Source organism: Numida meleagris, chromosome 2 (assembly GCF_002078875.1).
Source record: "Numida meleagris isolate 19003 breed g44 Domestic line chromosome 2, NumMel1.0, whole genome shotgun sequence".
NCBI lineage: Eukaryota > Metazoa > Chordata > Aves > Galliformes > Numididae > Numida > Numida meleagris.
In genome coordinates this window covers 90,322,067-90,332,663 of record NC_034410.1, presented here as the reverse complement: position 1 = coordinate 90,332,663, position 10,597 = coordinate 90,322,067, and the positions used below count along the sequence as shown (strand labels likewise).

The following is a 10,597-nucleotide window of genomic DNA, read 5'->3' as shown; positions in this document are numbered from 1 at the left end:
CATGTCAGATGTCATTCTGTCAGACTGTCCCTTTGCCACCATCTGTCACATGGCAAAAAAAAATGTAATGGAATCACAGTGCTTTTCTTCACAGTGAGGGTGACGGAGCACTGGAACAGGCTGCTCAGGGAGGTTGTGGAGTCTCCTTCTCTGGAGATATTCAAGACATGTCTGCATGCCTACCTGTGCAACTTGCTGTAGGGAGCCTGCTTTGGATATCATGGGCCAACACAATTAAACAAGATGCATTAGATTCAGAGCAGCTCTCATATAATATACAATATCGTTAATATGTAATTAACAAGACATTTAATTTTTAAATATTTTTCTTAAAACTTTAAAAAAAGAGGAACAAAAGCATAAAACTAGTGGGATATTTAACCTTCTTTTTGTGAAACTAATACATCAGGCTTGTTCGATGGCAGTTGCTGCAATTCTTAGTGAGGTCTCAAGGTGCTCATCAGAGAATTTTTGATTAAATTTCACTTTTCCTGTACTTCATCCTTGAAAATAGTTGTCCACAAGTGTATATAGTGCCAAAAAGTGATGACATGAGTAAGGGGTGACTGTGAAGTGAGAAATATTTCTCTGGTAAGATAGATAGGGATTATGAAAGTCTTCACTGGCAAGGGCTCTAGGTGCACTGCCAAGATGCTGAAAGAAAAGGTAAGAACTGGGAGAAGGAAGATCTGCCCGCTGTAAGTGAAGATCAGGCTCAAGACTATCTAAAGAACCTGAAGGTGCACAAGTCCACAGGACCTGACGAGATCCATCCATGGGTTCTGAGGGAACTGGTGGATGAAGTTGCCAAGCTGCTATCCAACATATTTGAAAGGTCGTGGCAGTCTGGTGAAGTTCCCACTGACTGGAAAAGGGGAAACATAAACCTCAATTTCAAGAAAGGGAAAAATGAAGATCCAGGGAACTACAGGACAGTAAGTCTCACCTCTGCCTGGCAAGATCATGGAGCAGATTGTCCTGAAGGCCCTACTAAGGCACATGGAAAATAAACATGAGGTGATTGGCGGTAACCAACGTGGCTTCACCAAGGGCAAGTCATGCCTGACAAATCTGGTGACATTTTATGATGGAATTACAGCATCAGTGGATAAAGGAAGAACAACTGACATCACCTACCAGGACTTGTACAAAGCATTTGACACTGTCCTGCACAACATCCTGGTTGCCAGAATGGAGAAAGATGGATTTGATGGATGGACCACTCACTGGATAAGGAATTGGCTGGATGGTTGCACTCAGAGAGTTGTGGTCAATGGCTCAATGTCCAAGTGGAGACCAGTGACGAGTGGTGTTCCTCAGGGATCAGTACTGGGATCAGTGCTATTTAACATCTTTGTAGGTGATATGGACAGTGGGATCAAGTGCACCCTCAGCAAGTTTGCAGGTGACACCAAGCTGAGTGGTGCAGTTGATTCCCTAGAGGGAAGGTATGCCATCCAGAGTGACCTGGACAGGCTTGAGCGGTGGGGCCATGCCAACCTCACAAAGTTCAACAAGGCCGAGTGCAAGGTCCCGCATCTGGGTCAGGGCAGTCCCAAGCACAAACACAGGCTGGGCGGAGAATGGCTTGAGTGAAGCCCTGAGGGAAGGATTTGGGGGTGTCAGTTGATGATGAAAGACTCAATATGAGCCAGCGATGTGCCCTTGCAGCCCAGAAGGCCAACTGTATCCTGGGTTGCATCAAGAGAAGCATGACCAGCAGGTCAGCGGAGGTGATTCTGCCCTTCTACTCTGCCCTCATGAGATACCACCTGGAATACTGCATCAAGTTCTGGGGCCCCCAACACAAAAAGAACACTGAACTGGTTGGAGCAGGTCCAGAGGCAGGCCACAAAAATGATGAGAGGGCTGTAGCACCTCCCCTATGAGGACAGGCTGAGAGAACCAGGGCTCTTCAGCCTGGTGAAGAGAAGGCTCCGAGGGGACTTTATAGCAGCCTTCCATTACCTGAAGGGGGCCCACAGGAAAGCTGAAGAAGGACTTTTTATAGGGCGTGTAATGACCAGAAGAGGAGAAATGGCTTTAAACTGGAAGAGGGTATATTTAGTCTAGATATTAGGAAGAAATTCTTTACTGTGAGGGTGGTGGGACACTGGAAAAGTTGCCCAGAGAAGTTGTGGATTCCCCCCACCCTGAAGGTGTTCAAGGCCAAGCTGGGTGGGGCTTTGAGCAACCTGGCCTAGAGGGAGGTGTCTCTGCCTATAGCAGGGGGGTGGAACCAGATGATCTTAAAGGTCCCTTCCAACCCAATTCCATGATTCTATGACTCTTTGAAAGTCTGGTAAAGAGACATGGTCAGACTTTTGCGTTGAATATTTGATTGCAACTCTGTATGTTCCGTGGGAAAAGTCCTAGGCAATATACTCATATCAACTGAAAATGGTGTTTTAAACATAAATTAATGTTGGCTTTTTTGCAGTCTTGAAACATATTTTCAAATTCCTTTATCAGAAGTGAAAGTACAGCTGCATATTCTTTGCTGTTCAGAGCACTGTGTTTAGTCAATGCATCAAAATGCATACAACTGTTTGCCATTACTTGAGTCAGCATTGCACAGAACTGCCCTCTCCATGCCCTGGTTTCAGTCGACACAGCGTTTGTTAATAGTGCACTGACAGTTTGGCTGTTGCTGAGAGATAGGTGCATGCCCAGGGCCACTCCTCAGGGAAGAGCCACTACCTTTATAGCACAGAGCAGGGGGGAGGCCGCAGATTGGACACGCTTGATTGGATGCCTAATGTAACTGGGGGATGTCCTGTGGAACCTGAGAGTGGCCCAAAGAATGGCAAACAGAATCAAAACCCTGTGTGAACATGGCCAGGGGAGTGGCACCCAGGAGCACCTCCGGTGGCACCAGGTGCCTACATGGACGTTCAAGGCTTGCTTGTCTCCCTGGTGCGTTGTGCCAAGGCTTCCCTCCTATAGGCTGTGAAGGTAAGATGTGTTTGAGGGAATCAAGTACTCAAGGGTTTGATTCTGTTTCCCTACTGATTATTACTTTAAAAGAAGAAAATGGACCACATAATGTTCATTTTAAATTAGTGGGTTTAACTTCAGGTTAGGTGTGAAAGTTTTTTTGTTGTTGTTCGTTTTTTTAATATATTAGACGGAGTTTGTCTCAAAAGGCAAGAGTAAAAAAAAAGTTGCAGTCAGCTAAAATCACAGAGAATGAGTGAAATAATAGGCTGCTGATGACAGGAGCTGAAGGCACAGGGAGATGAGCAGGCTCCTGAGATGCAGAACTAATCAGGTCACCATCTGCTCTGAAAGTGGATGATTAAGGTTGCTCATGTTGTTATGTTTATTGTTTTCATCAACTTTACTCCCAAGAAGCTTGACTTTGACTCCCACTAGTCATTCCTCTCAGAATAGGGATTTAACTTGTTTGGAAAATGTTACAAAATGCCTTGTTAGTTAACGATGGCCATAGTTCAAGTTTGGACAGAGAAGGCTGTGCAACTGTTCCTGTATTGGTGACACAGGAACCCATCCCAAAGTGGCTGGTGCCAGCAAGGAGCAAGAGTCCCCTGGTTCCCACTGTAAGCTTGCACCTGAAAGCAAAATACTGATTCATGAAAAAGCTGTAAGCACAATCTTCTCATCATGGTCTCCCTGTCTCATCTTCACTTTGCTCATTGCTAGGGTGCAAAGGGTGTCTGCGTGGGCAAAACTTGCACATGGAACTTCGGGGATTAGAGGTCATTTTGTTAAATGTATGGCAAATGCTTTTCCATTGTTGGAAAATACAGGGACTCCAAGTGTGTAATAACACAAGTACAACCAAGAATAGGTCATAAAGAAGCTTTATCAACTCTGATCAAGTGAGAACACATTCAGATGGTATCTGCCCCCTTGTCCCCCGCTCAGTGATAGCAGAGACCTATATTTTGTTTCAGAAAAAAGAAAGACGTGAGGAAATACAACATCCCAACATTAATAAGGCCAGGTACCCAAGCCTAGGAGGGGAGAACCCCTCAAGGGGCCTGCTAAGTGACACAGCTGTGGGAAGCAGCAGGCAGCAGCCATTGGCAGTGTAGGAGGTGGCTTGGTGGGGTCTGCAGGAGCTCCAGGGTGGGAGCAGTCACAGGCTGCTGGCTTTCAGCTGGAAAGAATTTAGTCATAGTTAGCTTTTAGCTAGGATAAGCTTCTAAGCCATGCTTCTCAAAGGTTAAATATTAATAATATTGTCACATGTGGGATACTGCTACATTAAATCATTAAGTGGCAGAAAAATAGAACAGGAAATTCAAATTGGCTTGCTTACAATGAAGGCATTGTCATGTACTGGTTTGATTTTTTTTCACAGATTTTTTTTCAGTTGACATAAGGGCCTGAATCTTCTTTTTCAAGGTGCTGAGAAGTCGCTTGGATATTTCCTCTGGTTTCTAACAAGGTGTGTAAGTCACTGAAGGTAGTGGTGGTGCCTTCCCAGCCTGCCTGAGGGACAGCAGTCCTGCAGAGCCTTCCAGCAGATTCAGCAGCCCACACAGAATGAGTTGCTTGTGATGAGTGATTAGGTGGCTTCTAGTAACTTCATCTACCCTTGCTCAGTTTTAAAACATGCAAATACTTTCTGAAAATATGCTTGCATTTTATATTCTAATTCCTCTGAGGTTCTTTGTGAGGAACTTGTCATTTTCACTTCCTCCTCAAGGCAGGAACAACAACTGTACTTTGTGGACCTAAGCAGATGTGTAAAAGTGCTTGCAAAAATTTAACTAGGCCTTGAATTTGGATTCTATTTGCTACCAAATGTTACCCTTGGGGAAAGAACAACAAAACTTTGCTCGGGCTTCAAAGTACACACTGCACAAGGTGCATCTTTGTCAGCAATGAAAAATGGTCATGTTTCTTAACAGATAAACATTTGAGAGCATTGCAGTGTGTATACAAAGTGTTTTGTCTGTGCTCATACATAATTTTTTTTATGTGACTATTTATTTGTATTTATTTTTGTGTGTCATATGTATTAAAAAGTTTTTTTTCATTTCTTGAGGAGCTGAATAGGAAGCCTGTGATGTTCCTTGCTTCCCTGATGGTGCAACTCATGGACCACAGGAAAGGATTTGTAGGTACAGTTACTCCCCTTCATTAGAATTTATGAACCTAAGAATTTGCTTTAAGGGGGGGAAAATTGATAATGAACAATTTATCCTCTGAGCTAACGGTTAATTAATTCTGAAAATATCTGTCAGACGGGGGGGGGGGGGGGGAAGGGAAGGGAGGAGAACAACACTTTGAGCATTATCTGCTTGGAATTTTTTCTTTTCAAATTCCACTAACTCCACTAACTGCAGCATGAAAACTTGTAAAACTGCTATAAATAGGATTTTTCATTGAAAAAGCATTCTTGAAGCTGCTCAAAATTTTCCTTTTCCTAGATTGTATGAAATTATAGGAAATTCAGACAGATAACTTCTGAGCATTAACTAAAACCTGTGTGTGTGATGTCTTGCTTTTCTCTGTACCCATCTATACTTAACAAGAAAAGGTGGAGAAAGAAGTTAGTTTGTATTATATTTTGCTTACATCAGGTTCTCTATGTTAAAACAGAGAAGTTTGACCAAAAGTATAAAGCAGCAGGTGATCATTTTGTTCACATGAAAATGAGTAACTGTACGTACTTCAAATGAGTTAATTGGCACAACCAAACTTTAAAACCTATGGGTTAGTGTGATGTGGATAAGAAGGCACAGCCTGTAATGAAAGCACGGGTCCAACAGACAGCATGACCTGGCTGGCATGCCACAGCGAAGCACAGCCTGGTTTCCTCTGCTTCCAGTGCTGGCGTGGCTGTGAGGTGGTGGACGGTGCATCTCAGCACCAGGCTGAATGCAGAGCTGCAGCCTTGGGCCCCTTCCCACAGGCAGCAGCAAGGAATGAAATGCGAGCCTGGTTCAGCCGGAGGTCCACAGAGGCAGCCCCACAGCAGTTCTTTTAGTCTTGCTTCAGAAATGAAGGAAAAGCCACCACTTGATAAGGCTTCTCAAGGTTTATTAATTTTTTTTTTCTATGGGAAGAGCATTTTGGATTAAAAAAAGGGGAATGTACACAAGTACGTGTGTGCGTGTGTGTATATATATATATATATAAATGCATACACAAGTGACAAAAAAAAGAGTTCCCGTTGTTTACATTGTAATTATTCTGTTTGATTTTTTTTTTTCTTATGGCTGTGATTGCATAGACAGAATAAAACTATATGCAGATTTTCTTCAAAAATTTGCCACTTTGGGAAACAATATTGATGGTTGTCAACCCCTTATGGTCACTGCCGCAGACTATTTGGCCATCCTGTGGACACCATTCAGCACTCTCAGGAGGGCCTGTCCAAGATGCTACCTACATGACCAGGGTCAAATTCCACAGTCACTGGTGTTTCCTTAACCAGGTGTAATGTGCAAGAAAACCCATAACTCAAACTTGGTAAGTATGATTATTGTGACTGCCTCTCTCATCCTAAATGACATAAAGCTCTGTGTTTCTTGTACATGAATGAGCACAGAAAATTATAATCCTGCCTACTTTTCCTACTTAGGTTACACAGGTAGGTAAACCCTAGTACTACTGTAAATAAGCTGCACTTCTAGTGAAATAGCTATTTTGATGCTGAAGGAATACAGCAACTGTAGAATCATTCCTAATGTCACTTTTTCTAAGAAATTAAATACATTCTATGCTCACATTTCATTTAAAAAGGAAATATTAACTACTTAACCATTGGCATTTTTATTTAGTTTTTATTTAGATATATTTTAACCTGTATAAATACTTCAGAATAAAGAAGAGGCATTTTAATTTGCAGCATGGCTTTAAATATGTATGTATCTAAATCAGAGCATAAAATGTAGGCGTGTCAGTAAACATTTAATAGAAACTAAAATTTAAAAAGTAATTATTTTTGTTACAGACAAAGTTTTCCTCTTAGTGGCTGTTGTGCCTTTATTGCTGCTTTTACAATACCAACGGCTCCCTCTTCAGGCTATATCTGATACTGTCCTGGATACTACAAATATTCAAGTACAGATGTTACTTGAGATGCAGATCTTCAGAAATTTCTAGAAATATAAAAGAAACTTGTAAAATGCAGAGAAACTAAACTTGGAGGATATAAAAACGTTGCTTTGCTATTTTCTCATTCTTAAAAAATCAAGAACAGTTACACTGTTATCAAGTAAACTGTTCTTAATTAGATAATTTTTAAACTGCCAGTGATTTCCTATAGTCTCTCTATAGGTTTAAGAGCCTACAAAAGTGCTTAAATGTTGTTGTAGAGGTACACATTAATCTATATCCTAATCTGTCTGTACTACAACTCAATGAGTCTTCCTCTCTTTAGATTTGTTATTATATAGTGCACAATTAAAATATGCACTACAACCCTTAAGTACTGGACAAAAAAAAGGGATCTTTCTCTGTATTGGAACTGCTGAGTCACAGCCTGAACCACTGATTGAGCACCTGGAGGAAAGACCCAGTCAGCCCTGGAAGCACAGGTGAAGGCAATTCACCTGTGTGACCAGAAGCCAGGCTCCACCCCTCTCAGGCCTCATTTAAGGGCTGACTGCCACTGATGATCTCTTTCTGGAGATTCCTTCTTGGTGGAAGCTTTTTTTCTGTGAACCCAGACTCTTCTGATATAGGTGACCGTTTTACTTCCCTTCCTCTGTAGCACCCTGCTATTGTGCCACTCCTTTCACCTCTTTTATAATGTCTTTTCCATTGTGTTGGTCCTTCTAATTGCTACACTTCTCTCACCAGTGTTCTGTGTTACGCTTTATCTAATGATACTCAACATACTTTCAAATTTGTTGATTAATTTCACTTGGCTGGTGAGACACTGTGCTTAGGCAGGTGGTTTTTCCAGGGTAAGGTTTACCCCCTGCACTCCAGGTACGCTGACCCCTGTAATTTTCCCAAATGTAGGAAACTTAATTGTATAAAACCTGTGGTAGTGGGGGATTGTTTTTGTATTCTCCCCTTTTGAGGGTCATGAAGATGCTCAGAGGGCTAGAGCACCTCTCCTATGAAGAGAAGCTGAAGGAGCTGGGCTTACTTCACTTGAAGGAGTGAAGGCTCTGGGGAGACCTCATTGTGGCCTTCTAATACTTAAAAGGAATTCATGAAGAGAAGGGAGACTGACTTTTTACATGGTCTGATAGTGATAGGACAAGGGGGAACAGTTTTAAGCTAAGAAGAGAGAATTAGGTTAGATGTTAGGCAGAAATTCTTTGAGAGAGAAGATGCACAGGAACAGGCTGCCCAGAGAAGCTGTGGGTGCCCCATCCCTGGAGGCACTCAAGGCCAGGTTGGACTGGCCTCTGGGCAGCCTGAGCTGGTGGGGAGGGAGCAGCCCTGCCCATGTCTGGAGGGTGGGGCTGGGTGAGCTTTGAGGTCCCTTCCAACCCAAGCTGCACTACGGTTCTGCAATTGCAATCTTTTCAGCCCTCAGACTGTAGAGACTACTTGTCCTTAAACCACTCTTGGTTCTTATAACCTACCACAGAGCCAGCAACTCTGAGTCATACCGCTAACAAATTAGCCATGGACAAGTTGGCTAAATGAAACAAAGTTGTTATGCTGAATGATGCTTTTTGTAGAGGGCATGAAACATAAGTAACAGTGTCCTCTCTTCTACTACTACCACCCAGAGTGGTTTTGAAGAATCCTAAATGACATTTAACCTATAGGATTTACCAAAAAAAGGCTGCGTAATCAGAACATAAATGGTAGACCTACATTTTAAAAACCTTAAGCAGCTGGGAAATAGTAACTGTTTTCTGCCACAGATGATCCAAGTGGTAGAACACCTCCCCTATGAGGACAGGCTAAGATAGCTGGGGCTGCTCAGCACAGAGAAGGCTCCAGGGAGACCTGAGAGCGGCCTTTTAGGATGTACAGGGGGCTACAGGAAAGGGACAGACTCTTTAGCAGGGTCTGTGGTAATAGGACAAGGAGAAATGGTTTCAAACTAAACAAAGGGAGATTTAGATTGGATATAAAGTTTTTCTTTTTATTTTTTAAATGAGGGTGGTGAGGCACAGGCACAGGTTGCCTAGAGAGGTGGTGGATGCTCTGCTCCTGGAGACACTCAAAGTCAGGCAGGACAGGGCTCTGAGCAACCTGATCTAGCAATAGGTGTCCCTGTTCATTGCAGGGGAGTTGAACCAGATGGCCTTTAACAGTTCCTTCCAACTCAATTTTATGATTCTATGTCTGGGTTCTTTAAGCCATGCTTCTTTACTTTGGGTATTTAACTAATCACTTGACTTTAAAAGGAATTACTAAATGTTTGAGTATTACGTTTTCTTCACCAGCTGACAAAACGTTAAGATGTTTTACAAATCGCTTCCTGCTCCTCGTGTCTCAGCAGAACCCAGCGCCAACCCTCCGCGCAGGGTAACATGGCGGCGCTGCCCCCGCCCTGCGCGCGGCCGCTGGGAGCAGCCCGTCGCGTCCGCACCGCCACGCGACGCCCCTCGCACCGACCGCCCCTCACGTTCCCGCCCCGGCGCCGTGTCACGTGAGCGGGGCTTCTCCCGCCCCCCTACCCCTACGTCGTGACGCAACGCGGCGAATCTACGGCGCGCCACTTGTGACCAAGATCACCACAAGCGGAGGCGGACGGCTCCCCCCGTGCGGTAAGCGCGGCTGGCTGGCACGAGGCTGTTTCTCCTTCCCGCTCGGCGGTCCGGGGCGGGCGGCCGCCTCGGACTCTCGCGGGCGCTGCCCGTAGGGGTATCGGGCCGCGCTTGGCCTGCGGCCTGCTCGCCCTCTTCCCTCGGGCTTTTTGGGCCTCTGTGCTACCGTCGTTTTTTTTGCTCTTGGTGGGCGGGCGGCCAGCAGCTCTCGGCGGAGCCAATCCGCTCGCGCTTTCGTGCCCCGAAGCGCGCTGAGTGGCCGAGGCGCCGGGGGCGGGACGAGTGTCCCGCGCTTCGATTGGCTGCCGCCGGAGCTGAGCCTCGGCACTTCCTTTGCGCCGGGCCGGGGAGTGGGGGGGGGGGCGAGTAGAGCAGCGTAGGGGTAGAGCGGGGGGCGCCCGCCGGCCGTTGGCTCCGCCGTCACGCGGGGACGCTGCCGGCCGATGGGCTTCCAACGGCCACGCGGCGACGGTTGGGCGCGTGCGTGAGCGGCGGCAGGGCGCGGCTGGGCTCGGCTCTGCGCAGGCGCGATGGGGTCTGCCTGGGGCGCCTCCCGCCGCCGGCTGTGGGGAGCCCCGCTCTGCGCGTGCGGTGCGTGCCGGGGGCAGCGGCTCGGGAACTTGCGGCCCCCGCCCGAACGCACTAAGACGAGCAGAACAAATAGCAACGGTTCTTGGCGGTCATGGGCCCGCGTAGGTTTCCTACGCGTGCAGCGCACCTCACTGGTGGTGCGTAGTGCTAGGAAGAGGTGTAGGATGAACCGTGCAGATCTTAGAGTGAATTGGGAGTAGGCTGGCACAGGAGGCAGCGCTGTAGAGCTCTGTCACAGAAGTGACTCGGGATATTCCATGCCTGAGGACGAAATGGGACTCAAGGGCAAGCTTGCACAGTTCTAATAAAAGTTTTGGTGTGACCATTAGACTTTCCATGAGAAA

At 45.7% G+C, this 10,597-nt stretch overlaps 1 protein-coding gene across 4 annotated transcripts in view; it reads left to right on the top strand.

Moving 5' to 3' along the window:
• The window catches only part of ZNF407 (zinc finger protein 407), a 344,657-nt gene continuing 336,700 nt past the window's right edge, over positions 2,641-10,597 (top strand). For 2 of the 4 annotated variants that reach the window (XM_021385823.1, XM_021385825.1), the window contains exons 1-4: positions 2,641-2,955; positions 4,328-4,414; positions 5,018-5,093; positions 6,302-6,447. The gene's annotated coding sequence lies outside the window, so the exon portion shown is untranslated. Of the gene's footprint in view, positions 2,956-4,327; positions 4,415-5,017; positions 5,094-6,301; positions 6,448-9,142; positions 9,663-10,597 lie in introns of those variants that run through there. The other 2 variants (XM_021385824.1, XM_021385828.1) reach the window with 2 other exon arrangements.